The sequence below is a fragment of the Rhinolophus sinicus genome, linkage group LG10, assembly GCF_036562045.2.
Source record: "Rhinolophus sinicus isolate RSC01 linkage group LG10, ASM3656204v1, whole genome shotgun sequence".
NCBI lineage: Eukaryota > Metazoa > Chordata > Mammalia > Chiroptera > Rhinolophidae > Rhinolophus > Rhinolophus sinicus.
This window is the reverse complement of record NC_133759.1, coordinates 63001862-63014549: the sequence shown is the minus strand read 5'-3', so window position 1 is coordinate 63014549 and position 12688 is coordinate 63001862. Positions and strand designations below refer to the sequence as shown.

General features: G+C 40.9%; 1 protein-coding gene across 9 annotated transcripts in view; it reads right to left on the bottom strand.

Moving 5' to 3' along the window:
• The window catches only part of MITF (melanocyte inducing transcription factor), a 204090-nt gene that overhangs the window by 159053 nt on the left and 32349 nt on the right, over window positions 1-12688 (bottom strand). For 2 of the 9 annotated variants that reach the window (XM_074313273.1, XM_019711746.2), the window contains exon 2: window positions 6424-6530. The exons of the other annotated variants lie outside the window; for them this stretch is intronic. The gene's annotated coding sequence lies outside the window, so the exon portion shown is untranslated. The remainder of the gene's footprint in view (window positions 1-6423; window positions 6531-12688) is intronic. 9 annotated transcript variants of the gene reach the window in all.

Sequence of the window (12688 nt, the reverse complement as noted above, 5' to 3'; positions counted from 1 at the left end):
TAGGATCCACACCTCCTTTGGCAATGCTCACTCCTCCTTAGAATCTAGGAGTGGACACAGAGCCATTGTCTACACTAATCAGCCTAAATGCATTCCCATGTCAGAGGCACTGGGCCATGAACGGTAACATGACCTAAGTGTGGTCAACAAAATAAGTCTGATCTGCTTCCTTGCTATTCTGAAAGAACTTCCAGAAATATGCCTCTCTCTCTCTCTCTCCCCCCCCCCCCCCGGCTCCCCACTGTGGAAGAGGGAATAAGTAGCCCCTGAAGTACTTGGTAGACATCTTGACATGAAGTAGAATCAACAACAGATGAAAGATGACATGACACCATGAAGGCAAGAGTGAATTGAATCAGAAACCAGATCCATGACACAGTGTTTCCCCGAAAATAAGACCTAGCCGTACAATCAGTTCTAATGCGTCTTTTGGAGCAAAAATTAATATAAGACCCAATATTATATTATATAAGACCCTATATTATATTATATTATATTACATCATATATTATATTATATTACATCATATTATATTACATCATATTATACTATAATTTATATTATGTTATAGTATAGTATACTATAAGACCCGGTATATTATATTATATTATACCCCTCTTATATTACATTAAAATAAGAGCAGGTATTACATTAATTTTTGCTCCAAAAGACACATTAGAGCTGATGGTCCAGCTAGGTCTTATTTTTGGAGAAACACGGTAGTAACACGAGGCCTCTGAGTCAAACCAACCCTGAAGTTCAAACCAATTCTGGAAGGATCTGGACGCTTCACCTAAATGAAGCAATAAATCGTTTTTGCTTGAATTGGATTTTATGTCATTTATAACTGAATGGATTTTCACCTGATACACTGATCAAATTCTAATACTGAAACAAAATGCTTCAAATAACACACACTTCCAAGGATATGTGCCCAAGATGTATGTATTTGGGTCTCTGGCCTCAAATAGTTGGGCTTCAATAGCTTCTTTCTTCTAAGGATCCCAAAGAGCTTTCTAATTATTTACTGTCAACATTCCTATACAGTAGACAGAAGCAGGTATTTCTGTCCCTGGGGCCAGCAGGATGGTACCCTGACGAGGTCACCAGGCGTGGGCAGTTGCAGAACGAAGCCAGACTCTCAGGGAGTCCCTGCTTTGTTTTGAAAATAAATCGTGTCTCAAACCTGTGTTTGAAGGGAAGCAAAGTGGGAATAAAATGATTCTACTGTTCATAATTTCCCAAAGTGCACACTGGCAGAAATTTTCCCTTCAGCGCTCCTCCCTCTTCAAGAAAGGCAGAAAAATTCTGTAGTCAAGTAAATATGAGAAACACTGGACAAAGATAAATAAGTTTGCTGATTGCTGGACACTTCAGAACCTTTAATACGCTGATGCACATTAGGATACTTGAGAGGATTAAATGAGGCACTAGAAATACACGTAAGTACTTAGAATGGGGTCTGGCGCGTATCTGTGTGCTCAGCAGATGTCGCCAGAAGAGTCAATAGTAGATGGGAGTTCGGTGTGTGGGGCCAGACTCCCTGGGTTAGGATCCGGCTCTACCACACGAGAGCAGGAAGGCCTTTCCTCACCTGTGAAACTGGGATTACAGTAATACCCACCCTCCAGGGCTGGTGCATTGAACTGCACACAGGAGCACTCGGTAAGTGTTAGGCGCTGTGGGCGCTCTCGTTGTTGCTCCACAAATGGATGTCAGAACGTACAGCTTCCCAAATTTATCTGACCACAGAAGCTTTTTCTTCCCCCATAAAGCCTCCTACGGCATTATTACCTAGCTGATCTCTGAACTCTAGTTCTTAAATTATATTTAATATCCCTCCTTCTCCTTTAAGAAGGTAGCAATCACCTTGGATATACCCACCTGTCTATGTCTTTCTCGCTTACCTTCCCAACACTTCACACCCCAACCCAAGACTCCTTTTTTCTCTTGGCCATTTGGTAGATGGACATGCTCACAAGCTGAAGGTCATTCTCAGTTTCCCAAGGTTAAACTTTCTCGTGTTGTATTTTCCCTCTCACTTAAAACCTAAACTCATGAAAAACAAGAGACGAGAGTCTTCAGGTCCCCGGATTACTACGTAAAACCTGATTATGTGTGATATATAGGGGGACAAAAGCCGGTACCAATGCGCACTTCGGTCAAAGACAGTGCAGTGCTATTGTTAAACGCATGAAACTGGGCGTCCAAGAGATCAGTGTTCAAGTCCCACGTCTACTTCTTACTAGTCATATAACTTTGAGGAGATTATCTGTAAAATGGAGACGAAAGATGGCACTAAGCTAATGGGTCTGGCACCACTTTAAATGAGACTATGCATGGAAGGCCCTGAGCAGAGTGCATGGGCCACTGGCAGCATCACTAATGCCAGGCTGGCTGCTGCTATTAAATGGTTGTCGCTGCTGGTGCTGTTATTCCAGGACACAGGTGCCCCACACGCCATGACTCACTGCTCTGCTCGGCTTGGCCCGCCTCAGCCCTCATGAACCACGCTCAAGGCCTTTGCAGGAGAACCTGAATTACACTCAGTGCCATGTCCATCGCCCAGCTCCACGGCCAAGGGTTCCCTGCCAGGACAGAGCTTCCATGGAAGAGACGCAGCGGGAAGAGAATAGATTTGTATCACTGAAAAAAATCCAACCGCAGCACTTTGACAAAGATAACAGGCTCTCACTTGTATTAACCTGCCCTAACAAACAAAAGCCAAACAGTTAAGTGCTGAAGCCCATAATCCAGGCCAATTTCTCCAGACTGGTACATGGGACCACTGAGATGGACCTGGGAGTCTCCAATGGAAAACAGACCTTGGATCTGACACTTCAGGAAAAAAAATCACAATAATGTCTTAACTTTACAACAGTTAAATTATGAGTGCCCTATGTTACGAAGTCCTTTGTAAAGAAGAACCTGCCTCTAAAATCATTAAGATTTATATGCCTTTAGAAGTATCCATCCAAGTCACATGGAAAATTCCTAACCTCTAGTTATTTACCATGGGATTAAAGAGAAGACGAGTTTGCTAGCTCAGCTTCTCAACAAAGGAATTTCTCTAACATAGGGAGGCAGAGGGAACTCACCTGTCAGAAACACTTTTAAGAAGTTAATATTTTTAAAAATCCATTAGAACCTCTAGCTTTGTGACTATTGTGTGAGTGTTTGCGTGTGTGTGTGTATTTTCATTCAACTAAGTATACTGTAGTGAAATAAAGCACCTTATCTTTCTTTCTACTTGTTCAATGTAAACTATTAGTCAAGAATAATCAGAATTTTCAGAAAGATGGCTCTGTCATATTCTTTGCAATTTAATACTATACAGATAGGAAAGCGAGACAAAAAGTATCCAAGTAAAATGTCATTTTTGGTATCTGAACTTCCCCATAATCTGTCAGAGAATACAAGGTCTCTGCTTCCAAACCAACATTGTTCTCACACTTGAAAAATAACCTATCTAGTCACATGCATGAATTTAATTGGACTATCACTCTGATAAAGAAAGAGAATTCTTGTTGCTACTTGGGAAAGAACGAACAAAATAAAAAGGTGCTTATCAAGGGACTTGGTCCCCCGTCTCACCATACAACACATTATACTGAATACAATATAAGTTAGTTGAGAATAATTTTCCTTATCAGTAATAGGAAATTCTCTGGTGATGTTTAGGGCTCTATTTTCACCTGTAAAGTAAGGAAGTAAGTTAATTTTTATGTTCTCCCAAGGATCTGTAAAACACGCAGCTTGAATATATAAACCCACTTACCATTTCCCATTTGTAAGTTAAATTACTTCGGATTGAACATTCCTAGATTTACTGAAGTAGATAACAATAAAATCTATAGAAGGACTGGTGGTTACTCTGAAAAGGGTTAAGGTCCTGAAAGAAAGAAATGTAGGTAGAGAATATTTAATCAGGGAATGATTTAGAAAAAAGAAAAGGCCTATGATAAAACAAGCTTTGAATGGTGAATTGTATGCATGCATTCCTTTAAAAATAGAGTGCACACCCTGTGTAACGCTGCTTGGGTTTAAAAATCAGACAGAACTAAGTTCAAATCATAGCTTGTCACTTAATTAGCTATGTGACTGTGGGTAAGTCACACAACCACACTTAATCTCAGTGCCCTCATCTGTTAAATGAAAGAATAACAGTAACTATCTCATGGAGTTGTTGTGAAGATAGAATTAGGCAATGCGTGCAGAGTTCTTAATACATAATAAGCACTCAATAAATGTTCTCTATTATTATTCTATTGTAAGGATCAGGCATGTGGGTGTGAGGATAATTTGGCCTTGGCATCCAGTGACTGACAGGGATGATGAAAAAAAAAAAATTAAGAGCTATGATGCTACAATCAGGGGCCCAAACTAGTATTTCAAAGTGGCTTATGTACTACAAAAATCAGCCCCACAAACACTTCCATAATTATTGGAGCAGACTGCAAATCGCACAGGGCAGGACTCCCGTGTAGAGACACTCAGGCTATGTGCTATGCGATGCCAGGGACTGCCATTCCCACAGCATGACCTGAACATGCCCGTTATGGCTTAAATTGTGTGCCCCCAAAATTCATATGCATACTCGAATGTTGAAGTCCCAATCCCCAGTACCTCAAAACATGACCTTACTAGAAAATAGGGTTGTTGCAGATATAATTTGTTAAGATGAGGTCATATTGGAATAGAGTGAGCCGCTCATCCAGTATGACGGGTGTCCTTATAAAAAGGGGAAAACTGAACACAGACACACACCAGGAAAGCCATGTGAAGACGCCGAGCTATGTTACCACAAGCTAAGAAACTACCAAAAGAGAGGATAAAGGCCTAGAACTGACCCCCACTAGCTCTTTCAGAGGAAGCACGGGCTTGCTGACATCTAGATCTTGAATATGCAGCGTCCAGAACTGTGAGACAATGAATTTCTATTGTTCAAGCCACTCAGTTTGCGGTCCTTTGTTATGGCAGCCCGAGCAAACTAATACACCCCCCGAAGTTGTGCGACATGGCAAGCCTGTCTAAAGTCTACCACCCACCTTCCAGAAATATTGACCCCAAATTTCTAGCATAATGAACTATGCTAGTGTCTGCTCCAAATGAACTTAAGTGCCCATCAATTAGACAGGCAATCTCTTCTATATGCTTCAGAAACAGAGCTCAGGGGAAATGGGAAACGTCCATTCAGTGGCCAGCCTATCAATTACTCAACAGAATATGCTGTCCCTACTGTGATGGTGCCACTGGAATTCAGCAAGGTTCAGTGGCAGGAAACTCAGCCTAACGCCTGCCAACACCACCTGCCTCAGTCAAAAGGTGTGCTGCCTGCCTGGGAGCAAGAAACGTTTCAGACACAAAGCTTCTACCTTTTCTGATTTGTCTAGGCAGTGCTTCTAAAGCGTTTTGGGGTGTCAAAATTAAATGGGAATTTGATTAGAGCCAATGGCCCTCTGCTGGAAACATTTCCTTTACTCCAACATTGGCACACATTTTCAAGGGCCCAGGCAGGGCAGGCCTGGCGGGTGAGTGCCCAGCTCAGCTGCATAGAGCCTGAACTTGGGTTAATGTTCTCCTGTCACCATCTTGAAATTCTTAATTTTCTAAACATTTTCATTTTGGATGGGGCCATGCAAATTACGTAGCTGGTTCTCAGTCTTAGGAAAAAGAATGCCATGATACTGGACATTGTAGTTACACCTATTTGGGATTCTCATTTAATACTTTATTTGAGAGCCCCGTGGATACATGATTTAGGGACCCAATATTAATTAACAACCTGGTCACGTATTTGAAAAACACACACCAAAACCAGAATAGATTGGTCTTACCACTTCATGGTGTTATTTTTTAAATGACTAAAAACCAAATAATTAAAAAGGAGTTACATTTCCAAAGGAAATCATTGTATTAAAAATCAAATTTTCTCTAGAATGACAGTTACCATAAAAACACGTAAGTATTAAGCACTCCTCCAAAACCTTCAGAGTAACATGCACTGGTAAGCAGGAGGATTTGCCCTGTCTTCCCAACTTATCTTGATAAATAGTACCACCAATATTGGAGAGCTTCACGTCAATTGTAGGTAGTTGCCAAAGACTGCTGTTAATAAACCAGGTTTCCAGTACACATGTCCTTGTGTCCCTTCCCACAATGAGTGTGGGATGGCCTCAAATTTGTGTTAACTAACAGAAGGTAGCAAGAGTGATACTTTGGCCATTCTGGACCTAGCCTTAAGGACACTGGTTGTTTTCACTTATTCCCTCTTGGACCATTCACTGTGGGAAATTCTGAGCCACCATGTAAGAAATCCAGTTATCCTGCTAGAGAGGCCAAATGGACAGGCCATGAGATGAGAGGCCCTGAAACTATATGGAGGAAGAGAAAGTTCCAATGGTCTCAGGGCCCAAGACAGACCTTCAGATTTCTCCAGCTGTAGCCATCATCTACCTATAACAATGTGTGGAACTCCAAGTCAACACCAGCAGGAGAACTGCACAGGTGAGTCCAGTCAGCCCTCAGAACTGTGAGAGATAATAAAATGGTTAGTATTTTAAGCCACTAAGTTCTGGGTGACTTGTCACACAACAGTGAATAACTTAAATGAGCTCTAAACATTCCATCAAGAAAATAGAGGCTAATCAATGAGGTGAATCTAGTCCATAGATGCAAGCTATTTGGCATGCATTTTTTTAAGTTGTATTAGGTAACATTTAAAAATTAGAAGATCACACATAAAAATCTAGATTTCTGGCTTCTGGAAAATCAGAATATCGACCACAATGGACCTACATTCCCACATGGTAGAAACGAGCAGCAGCAGAATAGTCGTTACCCGTGTACACACGGTAGTCTTGTCCTGTTGTGTCCAGGCTAAGATGGTTTCTCTCTGGCCCGCCTCCCCTCAGTCACCCTGCCCAGTCTCTGTTAGTTCATCTTCAGCTCCTACAGTGCTTAGCAGAGTACATGACACACAACTGGGCCTCAGTACCTACCTATTGAGCAACTGCACAAATCATCCACTGTTCTATCACCCCACATCCTGTTGTTTCTACCTTGAATATTCCCTCTTTCCAATCCTATCATCACTCTGTTCATGCCTTCTCGTCAATAATTCCAAGAGCCTCCCAAGGGTCTCCTGGCCTCCGTGTTGTAACTCTAATCCATCCCTACTAGGATGACCCACTTAAAATACAGATTCAGGCATATCATGGACTCCCCTCAAAAGTCTTCAGTTGATTTCTGGTTGTGATATTGTACTGAATGTTACCATTGGGGAAACTAAGCAAGTACATAGGATCTCTCAGTACTATTTCTTACAACCGTTTGTGAATCTACGATTATCTCCAATAAAAAGTTTCATTTTTAAAATCTATAGAAATTTTAAATGTACATATTCTTTGACCCATAAATTCCACTTCCACTAAAATTAAATTTCTATTATTTTTTTAAATGTATTTCAACTACCTTATGGACTGCTTTTTTTTTTTTTTTTAACTGGGGAATATTGGGGAACAGTGTGTTTCTCCAGGTCCCATCAGCTCCAAGTTGTTGTCCTTCAAACTAGTTGTGGAGGGTGCAGCTCGGCTCCAAGTCCAGTTGCTGTTTTCAATCTTAGTTTCAGGGGGCGCAGCCCACCATCCCATGCGGGAATTGAACGGGCAACCTTGTTGTTGAGAGCCTGCGCTCTAACCAACTGAGTGAGCCATCCAGCTGCCCCTATTAATTATTTTAATGTCCCCATCACCTAGAGAACAAAGTCCAAATCCACTTAGCCATACTTTCAAGGCTTTCCTCATTTTGTCCTTTATTAAAAGCAATTACTAATCCCTGAAATTCTCAAACACACACTGTGTGCATTTGCTCAGCCTGGGGCATCCACCATCATCCTGTAAACCGTCTACATTCTCCAACATGAAATTCAAACCTCATCTTCCACAAAGCCTGTTTAAAGTCTGCCAGCAGAAATTAACCTCTCCTTAGCCTACACCCCACCGTATTTCCTTTAACCTTCAGTGCACCCAGCCACCCTTGTTTCAGAGGTATTTTGCATATGCACATGATAGGGACTATAAAACTATCTCCTGCTCTCCTCCCAATTTCATAGAGTAAACCAGTTCAGAGAGGTTAAACAGTGTTCCCACGATCACCCAGCACAGTGAAGGCCTAAGATGCCTCTTTCCAAAATCTCTGCTCCTTCTGCTTCTCCTTGGAGACTGGACATCATTTACCTTCAGAGCCACTATTGGTTAAAACAGTCACTAACAGAAGTCTGCATATATTAGCTGGTGAGTCTGCCTTGAATCAAACTGGAGTAAAAGACAAAGATTTGCATCTCATGATACCCTGAATAATGCTACCTGCAAAAAGAGTGAACAAACATTTCCCCTCTCCGGTTTTAACACAGAATCATTAAATCCTTCAGATACAAGTCCCCGTAAAAGGGTATGACATTGTCCAGCATGGATTCCCTGCTTTTACTTGCACATCAGTAAGTGAACACCAAGTGGAATTTTCCACATTCGCTCTAAACCCGAAGAGGTCCACTGAGAATTTAGGGATAAGGAGATTTGGAATAAATTTGAGAAAAAGGTCTTTGTTAAGATGAAAATTTTAATCAGATACGAAAAAAGACATGTTTAATATATTTTAAAGACAATTCAAAGTTATATGTGTTTGAAGGTAACTAACAAAAATATAGTCGAACTTTAAACACATTGCATAATTTATGTTAATGAGAGATGATAGCTTTCAGCTCACTGCAGAGTTGAGAGAAAACGTGCCCACTGAAATTTCTCACCCATGTGATTAAGTTCCTCTATCTCCTCAAACACTTCATACCCCTCCCTCCCTTACCAGAAGAAACCTGGCTGAGGCAAACCAGGCAACTGCATACAGTTTCCCCTCCTCTCTTTTCTACTCACAGAATCATAACTGCATAGTAGCTCATGGCAGCACGGTGCCCAGAGGGGAATTGTCATTTGATAAAGATCTAGACAATGAGATGCAAGGAGACATCTACAGAGGGTTTCTAGGAAAGCCTGTGCTCTTCTGCTGTTACAGGGGTTACTCCTTTGTCCTTTCCCTTCTTTTTCTTAGAGCAGATGTGATCCCTATAGGAACAGCAGCCATCTTGCCACCACAAGGTAAAAACATTAGGAAAAAGCCAAGACAAATCACTTTAAGGTTCGTTCTGACATCATGGAGCCACTAAAAGAATGGCAGCGGTCATGGATCTCTGAGCTTCTTGTATAGGAGGAAATGAATCCCTATTTGTTTGGCAACTGTTAATTGCCTATTGACTTGCAAGCATGGAAAGGTAAACCTGATTGAAACACAAACTCTCCCCCTACCACAGTGTCTACCCTAAAGCTCTCTCAAGTGACAGCCATTTCATCTCTTACACCCCACAAACGAGGAAGAACTAATATCCACCCTCCCCAACCTGCTTCTCTCCCAAGAGCTCCATCTCTGTAAACAGAACAACACTCTACCCACTTACCGGTGTGAGAAATCTAACCTCCATCCTTCCCTCCTCATTCTCCCTCACCACTTAAGTCCAACCAATCACCTAGGTCTGTGCTTCTTCATCCCCAGCACCTCTCAATTCCATCCCATTCTCTCCATGTCAACAACCACGATGCAAGACCAGGATGTCGTCATCTCCGGTCTGCACTGCTCCTCGCCAATCTTCTTCGTCACCACGCTCTGAGATGCATTCTATGTGCCACTGCTACAGTGATCTTGCAGAAACACAAATAGGACCCTATAGCTCCTACTTAAAACTTTTCCAGGCCACCCTATTGGCCTTTGAATAAAACCCATCTTCCTAATCATGGCTTTAAAGGTCCTCCATTCTATGGCTCCAATGGCACTGAACTTGAATTAACTTTCTCTCCAAGATCTGGCCTTCAAAGCATCCCATACTTTCAGCAGATATCTTCACATGCCCAGAGGAAGTTCTCCCATATATTTCTGATTGAATAACTTTATTCATTCTGCCAGAACACATAGTCTAGGAATTTCATCAGCACTTCCATGTTTTGACTTGGAGTACCTGACAACCTAGGCCTGATATAACCATTTAAACTTCTCTGCACGCCCGCCACACCTTCCATTAAAACACTGCTTTTCTCAAACGCCATTTAAAGCGCTGTATTATAACTGCTGCTTTTTTCTCCCCTTCTTTAAAAAAAAAAAAAAAAAGGAAGTTGAACTTAAAGATATATTGCAAAACAGCACAAAGGTTTAAATATGGATAATGCCGGCACGATAACCCAAATGACTAAAGTGGAAAATGTTAGCAACACTCGAGTCAGTGCTTATCCATTTCTGGTGACACGCAGTTATGATGCATGGTTCTCAGTCATAAATGAGATTTAACATCAGAAGTTTAAACAAAGTCAAAACTTTACTCCATGAACATGAGCCCAGTTAAGATATGAAAGCAATACAGACTTGACTTAAATACAGTTTATGTGATGGTTTTTATTTATTTTGGAAATTTTAGTTCCTGGCGTTTCCTATGAGTCATTTTCCATGAATATAAAACTGTCCACCTAACATTAACCCTGACTAACTTTGATCTTTTGTGACCTATACAATTGTAAACGCATGGTTATAAGACTTTTACTGAATATTTTCAATTTGCTGAAAGAGCTCCATTTATATAAATGTACCAACAGTAACAGAAGACCTCAACTTTATTTTCCACATATTAATCACGTTGATTTCCATAGAGGGTTTGTGTAATCCACCTTAGAATATAAACTCTACTTAAGCCAGAGACACATTAGCAATAGAATTAATAACAGTGACGGCAGTAACAATTATATGAGCAGTATTCGCTGTAACGAGGACTTGAGTATTCTCGTGCTGCAGGCCCTTTGCTAAGCACTTTACAGAGGCATTATCTCATGGGTTTCTCACAAAATCTGGCACAACTAGAAACATCTCCATATTACAAAAGGAAGAAACTGAGGCTCAAAGAAGTAAGCAACCTCTTCATTATCGTTTATCTGGTACATAATGGAACCTTACGTATGACCCCAGACTGGCTAACTGCAGGATTCAGGGTTCTTAGTCACAACTGCAAACATTTACATAGCACTCCTCATGTACCAGGAGTTAACAAATACTCAGTATTCAGAACAATCTTATGGAGCACGTATTATTATATCCTTATTTTACATATGAGGAAACTCAAACACGAAAAGGTCAAGTTACCAGCCAGGATTCAAGCCCAGGCCAGGGCCTCCAGAGTCTGTGCCCTTAACTAGCCACTGCACTATCCCTCAAGTAATAATAATAATATCTCTAGGGCATTGACAATGCGCTGGGCATTGTGACACTCATGAAATTCTCACAATAACTCAGAGGTAGGTGGTATTTTTATCTCCACTTTACAGATGAAGGTTCTGGAGCTCAGAGAAGTTAATTCAGTTTTCCAGAGTCACACAGCCAACAAGTGTCACACTGGGGAATATAAAGTAGCAACATTGGGTTTCATTCCCCCACCTCCCCACTTTTTTCCCTGAGGGATGACTGGCTGGGAAACAGTCAGCATCAGATTTTCCACCTCTTTAAAACTGTACAGTTTGTGTAATTTAGGGTGTGACTATTCAGAGACACCTTTGAGCTAATCTTCCGGGAGCCAGTGGAACCGCAATGCACAGCACAGAACAATACAGTACTTTCTCTGTAAATTACACACGCCATCCCAGCTTGGGGAAAGCCCATCTTTGGGATATGAACACCTAGGAACAGACAGTCTAATTTTAGAAATAAATAGGGTCCACTCTTGTTGTTTTTCCTTTTTTACACATGTAGGGAACTTTGCTCTTTCTACTAAAGCAAGTACCACTCGTTTTCTATTCCTACCCGCTTAAAAGTTCCATCATGTAAGCCCAAACAAATCCCTCCAAAAAAGTATTATGAACACTATTAAGAAAAAGCAATCGTTCCTCTAATCATTTTTAATAAATAGAATTGGGGAGAATCTAAATAGAATTAAAACTCATTTCTGACAATAGAATTAAGGACTAAAAATGCAACTACAGCGAAATAAATTGATATACCATAGCCCAACATGTCAAACCCACACCAGTTAAAGAATTATGATTTGTGTGTCATTGAGTTTTGGTTTTTGCAGAGACAACTTGAATAAAATTCCACAAGGCCACAGAATTATCTTGGAGACAAAAATCACATCTTCGGCATCTTCAACAACATACAAAGTCAGTAACAGTTGTTACCCTAAGCCAAGACAGGAACAGATATTTAATATGAATAGACAGGAGAAAAATGCAGAATCTGTCTTTTAATCATTCATTCTTTCATTTATGGACTCATTTAATCAACAAATATTTATATACTGCCTAGCTATCAGATCTTGTGCTAACTTCTGGGAGTAAACGGTGAACAAAGTAGCTGTGCTCTCTGGCCTCACAGAGTTGGGAAACAGACACTGAACGCAGAGATAAACCCCGGATAATTATGCAAGTAAGTAAGTAGGTAGGTAAGTAGTATAAAGGAAAAGATCAGGAAGCCATAAAAGAAAAGTGTGGCAAACTCAGATAAGGGGATAAGGAAGTGGGTCAGGAAGCAACCATTAAATTGAGACTGAAAGATGGAGTAAAAAGTAGACAGAAGAATGGTGGAAAGTGTTCAGACAGTAGGAAGA